Below are 7,865 nucleotides of genomic sequence, written 5' to 3'. Positions count from 1 at the left end.
GGGGAGGGAAATGGGAGGCTGGGAGGAGGCGGAAACTTTTTTTTCCTTTTCTCAATAAAAAAAGAAAAAGCATACACACACGTGCACACAAACATTTCTTAGAAAACCCATTAAGGTATTTTCAGTACACAAACATTCATACATGTGAGCATACTATTGTTAAATGACATAATTTGAAGTTTTAAAGGCATGCTCGGGTGAGGTGGAAGGAAGAAGGTACATCACTCCAAGTCAGATTTCAGGATTCTATTTCTTGCTGTATCTGTTAAATAGACCTGATGTCGGTTGTATATCAGTGTGAGCCCTGCTCTAAGCATCATTCTTATTTGATCCCTTGAACTCAAGGCTTCTACTTCTTAGGGCTCTTAAAAAGCACGATTAGGGCTAGGAGCATTTGAAAGTGTGCTTACAGACAGTTATAAGATTTAGGGAAGGAATGAGAGGAAAACCCAGGAGGACCCATATACAAAATGGTACACAAACCTGGGCTCCCATGTGTGCAGGCCCGTCTACCAGGCCTTGGAAAGCAGCTGAGAAACTGCAGCATCCCCCCATGTTATCATCCGCCAGTGCCAGGGATAAAGTGATTACAAACCAGTAGCAGAGGATTCAAACCTTGTGGTCTTGCGGTTACTGACAGCCAGAATTTAGGTGGAGGATGTCTGCAAAGTTGACTTGATTTTATTTTGGTTGCAGAATTTAGTTCCTGCTTTCCTGGCAATTTTTTTTTTTTCTATCTATAAGAGCTCCTAAAGAAAAGCCAAATGGAGCTACACTCCCTTCCTTTTTTTTTCCAAAGCAACAGTGTTTACAAAGGACTATTCTTGGTTTCTTTGTTGTGGAGATCTAGGCAAACTACAGAGACAAGGACCTTGGTCAAATTTCCAGGGCTTAGAATGTTATTCTCAGTATAAGAAGACCAACTGTAAAAAGCAGGGCTATCACATATTATACTTGTCTTCAAAACACTCATAATAAAAGTTAAAATAGGTTTACCCCACTCCCATGTATTAACTAACTTGACCGTGTCCTGCTACTCTAACAACATATGAACATCCACCCAAATTGTAATATCCATAAAGGAAACATAAATAGTAACAATAACTTGAAACGTTAAAATAATGGCTCAGCTGCCACTGTCCCCCTACCAAATGGAAAACTCAGGAAAGCAGGCCCTGCACCTCATCAGGGCAGCACAATAGAGCCCATCCTGTTGGCGGAGGTGTGGGGTGAGCCAGCCCCAAAACTGTAAGCATTGGAGAGCTATCTGCACTACTTGCGTGCCAGTAGCAGCATGGGCAGGGGAGAGATTCCCTCCCCCACACCCTGTGCCCATCAGCGCCTGAGGCAGGTGAGAGAGCTGGCCCTGAGATCCTAAGAGTGACAGAGCTGAGAGCTGTCCCTGCACCCCTACTCCATCCCTGGGCAACACAGTACAGCTGGCCCTGAAGGTGTGTGGTGGAATGGACCCTGACGACGTGAAAGCAGAATTGGCCCTGCCCCTTGTTCATTGTTGCTAGGGATGAATTAGGGAAATGCCGGAGAGCTGACCCTGGTGATAAAGACGTTGACCAACCCTGCAGCTGCCCAGGCCCAGAACCAGGGCTATCAGTTAGCCCACTCCAATATCCATCCTGTCTGTGTGAGATCTGCCGGAGCACATGAAGGGACCGGTCCTGCAGACCCAAAGCAGCGGGATCTCCACACACAGCAGCAGGGTAACCAAGAGGGGCTCCAGTGAGGGCCCAGCATCTATACTGGAGTAGATGATGCACTGTGTCACACTACAGCTGCTAGAATGAGACTGATTTTTTTTCCTTTTCGTGTTTTTTTTTCTGTTATTTTTCCTTTTAAATTTTATTTTATTTTACTTTGTTTTGCGGGCTGTTGCAAGGACAGAAGGCAGATACAAAAGGATGGGGAAATGAATGGAACGGAGATGCATGATTCGAGAGACACAAAGAATAAATAAAAATAAATTTTAAAAAATGACTCAGGCTGATTTCAATGCTATAAATGCTGCTACCCAGAAAGAAAAGAACGTTCTTGGCCCTACAAAAGCAAAAGATTCAGATAAAAATTCTTCTCTAATGAGCCGTGTGCTTAGATCTAGGATTATTACAGGGAAGATCAAAATTTCAACCATCCTTGCTAAATTGCACATCTGCTAACTTCAGCTGTTTTGGATCTTTTTGTTTGTTTTTTTTTTTTTTAAGTGAAACCATTTCTAAGAACCAAAAGAAGTGTGCAGGGCTCCTTTGTGCACAAGAGTGAAAGGTGATCTATTCATTGCGTCTCCTAATTAAATTCTCTTTCGAAAGGTAAATCTGAAGATTCTGAGATAAACTTTGAAACTACTCTCAATGTGCCCTATTGTAGCATTGTGAGGTGAATGATAATAAATGCCAGATAAACGCCGGCCTTTATGGACTTCATTTATATTTCTCTTACATAACCCTCATGGAAGTACTTTTGCTTCAGCTATTGAATTATACCTAGACAACCCGATGCCAAGAATGAGGTCTCTCACTAAAAGTGGGCTCTGGACTGGTGAGATGGCTCAGTGGGTAGAAGTCCCCAAGTCTAAAGTCCCTGTGGCCCACATGGTTAAAGGAGACAACAAGTTTCCACAAGCGTCTGCCCTTTGGTACACGTGTGCCTCCTCGCCAAATAAATAAACACAACTGGGGAAAGGGGGTGGGGGTAAGAAATCTTGAGTGCTGTTTATGGTGGGAAGGTTTTAGATCATCACTGAAGATGCTAAAAACTCTTCTCACAGAATCATGCTTTGCGCCACAATTTCCATCAAGCACTGAGAACACTAGAATTCTGTTGATAAGGTTGATTATTGAATGAAAGAGTTCCTATCATGCTTAGGGGGCGCTAGGGTTTGGATATCATTTCAGTGCCTCCTCCTGCCCCTGAGGCTTCATGTGTTGAAATTTAACTCCATTCTGAAATGTAAAGAGCCATCTGAATATCCTGTCAAGATGTGCAGCCTTTGTGTGACGACTAGGATTAAAATCCTAGGCACAGCGTTCCCATGGATCCTGGTGTCTTTATAAGCAAGGGAGAGACAAGAAGAGACATAGGCATTCTTACTCAGTGTTGCTTGCCATGTGTGATGGCTATTCTTGGTTGTCAACTTGACTACATCTGGACTGCACTACAATCCACAAATGGAGGGCATACCTGTGAGAGATTATTTCTGCTTGGGTGAATCCATTTCTAGTCCTTTGACGTAGAAAGACACACACCTTTAATCTGGGCCACATCTGCTGGACACCTTTATAAGGACCTGGAAGAAGGAAACTTTTCTTCTTTGTCTGCTTGCTCTCACCATTCTAGCAAGTCCATTCCTCCACTGACATTAGAGCCTACTTCTTTGAAGTTCTAGAATCTACAGCCTTGTGGATGGAGCAACTTCAGGAATCTTGGACTTTCTGTTCGTAGCCCACCATTGTTGGAATAGTTGGACTTTCACCTGATATATATATATGTGTGTGTGTGTGTGTGTGTGTGTGTGTGTGTGATTTATTGGACTATTATATAGAGAATAGAATATAGCCCACCATTGTTGGAATAGTTGGACTTTCACCTGATATATATATATATATATGTGTGTGTGTGTGTGTGATTTATTAGACTATTATATAGAGAATAGAATATATTATGAATTATAGAAATAGGATAGAGAGACTGACAGATAGATAGATGATAGAGAGAGACAGAGACAGAGAGAGAAAGGGAGGTTTATCCTATAAGCTTTGTTACTTGAAAGAATCCTGAGACCATGCCATTCCCTACACTGCCTACAGACTGCCAGAAAGAAGGTCATCACCAGTTACTTAACCTTTCATTCCAGAGCCATGAATAAAAAAGAAATCTCTTTCCTCAAAGCTTAAGCAGATCATGGTAACATGTTATTGACAACATACGGCAGATTACTACAGTGAGAAACAGTCCTTATTTGGTATTAGGAAAACTCTCTTTAAAAGCCCATCAACTGGGATCTCCAAGTCTATGGAAAACAAAGCTCTTCTTGCTGTTCTTTAACTGGGCTCCAGAAAAATCACTACTCAGAGTGTGGGCCAGGGACCTGCAGCCTTAGAATCATCACGGTACTGACTATAATAGCACAGTCTCGGGCACCTAGCAGCTGAGTCAGAATTTGCTTTTCTAACAAGACCTAGGGTTTCATGTGCTCACCGAAGCTTAAAATGCTCAGCTGGATAAACCCTACACACACTGGGTCTCTGTCATCTCTCTTTTCCAAAGTACCCTCAAGTCCTTCTGGGGATCACCTCTTTTTTCCTTCCTCAACTAAGTGCTTGGAAGGTTCCATATTCCCTGAAGCAAGTATTCTCCTGTTCACCTCTCAACCCACCCTAGAGAGGAGGCTATGACCACAGGCCAAGCGTGGCACTAGATTCTGAAGTTGAAGTTGTGTGCTTCTTGTCCCCAAATAATGACCACTGAAACTGGTTACTCAGAGATGGATGAATATATTCTAAATTTCCAATTCCAATATGTTTCATTATCAAATAGATGAATATAGGTTTAAGTGAGATGTCAAAGATTTTGCCTAAGTAGAAAATCATGCCACTCTTTTAAAAGAAAATCATTTTAATGTAAAAATGGGAGGGGGTTGAGTAAGAATGGACTCCATAGGCTCGTAGTGTGAATGATTAGTTACTAGGAACTGGCACTATTTTAGAAAGCCTAGGAAGTGTGGCCTTATTGGAGCTTTGAATGGTATCGATAAAGCCATGTGTGGTGGCAGATGCCTTTAATTCCAGTACTCAGGAGGCAGAGACAGATAGGTCTCTGGGAGTTTGAGGTCATTCTGGGCTACACTGGGAGTTCTAGGCCAGCCAGAGCTACAAACTGAGACCCTACCTTATTAATTTTCAAGTGTCACGAGCCATTTCCCCCCTAAAAATCATTACAGGAACCATCACCCTGGGGAGTCTGCAGGGAACCTCACACCCATAATTATGTTCTATTGAGAACCTGCCCCACACCCAATTAAGCTGTTGATGGAGAGCTATCTGTTAGCAGAACCAGCCTCACATTCCAGCTATCCAGGGAACCAGGTGTGGCAACTTGTGACTTCTTGGCCTACCTGTCAGAATGTAACCTGGCCTACGTGACCCGGACCACGCGGCGAGATCCCGTGCCCTGCCCCCCATTCCTTACCATATATAAACTGTAACCTGTCCCTAATAAACGGAGGCTTTGACAAATCTGCTTGGCCTCCTTCTTCTGTCTTAGCTCATTCCCTTCCAGGTAGTGCCCCTCTGAGACCCTGGAATAACTGATTGCAGGGTGGGTTACAAACCCCTAGACTGAGTAACCCACCCAACGCAATCAACATTCAAGGCTTTTATTTAATTTTCACAGAAGGACAGAACTGTTGTCTAGAAGGTAGCTTTCCCATTCCTGTGCCCTGGAGACGGTCACACCTATTTCATCAGAAGATGAGGGCTGGGAACTGGGATGGAGGAGCTCTGCCAAGGCTGCAGGGAAGTTCTCCCTCATGCAAGTTGATTGTCCCCAACAAGTGCAGAAGCGTGGCCCTCCATAAGAACAGCGCAGATGGTTACTAAGACCCTAACAACTGTCTCACTCAGGTGGGAGGCTGGCAATGAGGGCATCACACATTCTCCATTTAGCGCTGGGAGGCTCTCTGCACACCCAGACGTGAATCGCCGCTGGATTCTGCTTACTAGAAAAAGGTTCATGAGGCACGGCACAAGGATGCCATCTGTTGGCAGCTTATTTCTTTTCTTTTTTTTTCTATTTTATTTTTTTCATTTATTTATTAAAGATTTCTATCTCTTCCCCACCGCCGCTTCCCCTTTCCCTCCCCTTCCCCCAGTCAAGTCCCCCTCCCTCGTCAGCCCAAAGAGCAATCAGGGTTCCCTGCCCTGTGGAAAGTCCAAGGACCACCCACCTCCATCCAGGTCTATTAAGGTGAGCATCCACGAAAGGCAGCTTATTTCTTGCCTTGTGCAATTATCTTACAGTGCTCAGAGAGGACACAAGGACAGAAAGCTCCTGCACCATACAGGTGACACTCCATGGAACACTTGAAATGTGACCTTAGATCGAGGGGGACCATCTCCCCAAGACGACAGGAAAAGGGAAACATTTTATTGATCCTCCTCAACTCCTGTGTCTCAAACCCCTCCCCAGTTGTGGTCCAGGAGGAGGTCCCTGCGCTGCAGACAGCAGTTCCATGAGGAAGCAGATGTTCTGTTGCCCACTCGTGTTTCCTTGCTCCAGCTGGAGTCAGAGTCCACAGGGTGCGCCATCAGTGTGTGAAAAACCTGAGCTTGCTCCTGAAGAATAAAGCTCCAGGGTACAGAGGTCCTAAGCCAGCTGTTTGTGCCCATGGCGGCACAACTTAAGTTTCTCCAAACCCCATGAAATGAAATATGGAGTTTAATTAAAAAATGTAACAGATTTATTTAATAAAGAAATAACAGTCTTCTGATTATCAATTTGGAGACTCCAAGAATCTCCAAACATTGGAGACCCAGCTTACTATCTCAGCAATTTCAAAGTAGAGGGGAGTGGAGTTCTTTTCTGAGAACATTCTGTAAGTCAACTTTAAAGTCAACATGCAGTAAACTTCAGGAAAACAAAGCTGCTGAGATCCACCCAGTTTTAATCCATGACTTGAGGCTAGTTATCTGTGTGGCTCAGTCCTCTTTAGAGGCTACTGTCAGGAATTCTCAGGCTGACTGCTGTGACCACACACACACATACACACAAACAAACAAACAAACACACACACACACACACCGCCACCCACTGTTTTAAAGATCCCAGACTGAGCACTGAATCGCCAATGGGATGCAGGGAAGGAAGACAGAAGGGAGCACGGGGCAGTGCCAGGAGCATCAAACCTCCTTCCCTCCCCAGCCACTGCAGCAGGGGTGCTCTCAGAGTCTCTCCCAGAACTTGGAGCGAATCTGTAGGGGGCAAAAAAAATTCATGGAAAATGGTGAGGGAACCAACAGGAACTGCTTTTCTCTATGAACTTCTACTTTGGAGTCTCCAATTAAGATGGCTGGACTGGTGACTTCAGGGATATTGGGCAGATGGTGGGGTGCAAGGGACGGGTCTGTGCCATGGGAGAACGGCTATGATCCAACAGAAACTTTCGATCATAAATGGTTCCTGTCCCTCCCGGGCATGTATGTGCAGTAGGCCCGAGGTAGCTGCGCGGAGTGACAGATGGCCACCGTGCCAGTGGGGATGGTGGAGTTCAGCCCGCTCTGGTGGTTGCAGCCAGCTGACCTGGACCTGACTGGGGCAGCCCAGAGGGTCCTACTCCATGACCTGGCAGAAGGAGCACTCACCCTGTTCTAGTCCTGCCTAGCTTCCTGCTGCATCCAGTACTCCGGTCTCTGCTCACAGACTCAGCAGCAGTAGCAGCAGCAGTGCCCGGCAGCCCAAAACCTTTTTAAAAAATGTTTAATAAGTTAATATTTTTAAAATCTTTTCCAACTCTGATATATACAGATCAACAGCTATTTGATCTCTCTTTTTTTTTTTTTAACAGCGCCAGGGACTCCTAAAACACCCCCCACTCCTGCCACAAATATTGGCATTCCATTTAAAATCACGTTAATCTACATCTGAGACCTAGCTGTCTGTACATAAGGCTGAGGCACAAGAGCCAGTTAAGCTGTGCAAGTTCTTAGTCTGGGTAATAAAATGAAGAAATCTGGTCAGGGAAAGATGAGGGGGTGAGAAGGAAGGAGGGAGGGAGGGAGGGAGGGAGGGAGAGAGAGAGAGAGAGAGAGAGAGAGAGAGAGAGAGAGAGAGAGAGAGAGAGAGAGAGAGAGAGAGAG

This window comes from Alexandromys fortis, unplaced genomic scaffold, assembly GCF_014885135.2.
Source record: "Alexandromys fortis isolate MF-2015 unplaced genomic scaffold, M_Fortis_MF-2015_v1.1 scaffold_43, whole genome shotgun sequence".
NCBI classification, from domain to species: Eukaryota; Metazoa; Chordata; class Mammalia; order Rodentia; family Cricetidae; genus Alexandromys; species Alexandromys fortis.
Note: the sequence above shows the minus strand (reverse complement) of the source record.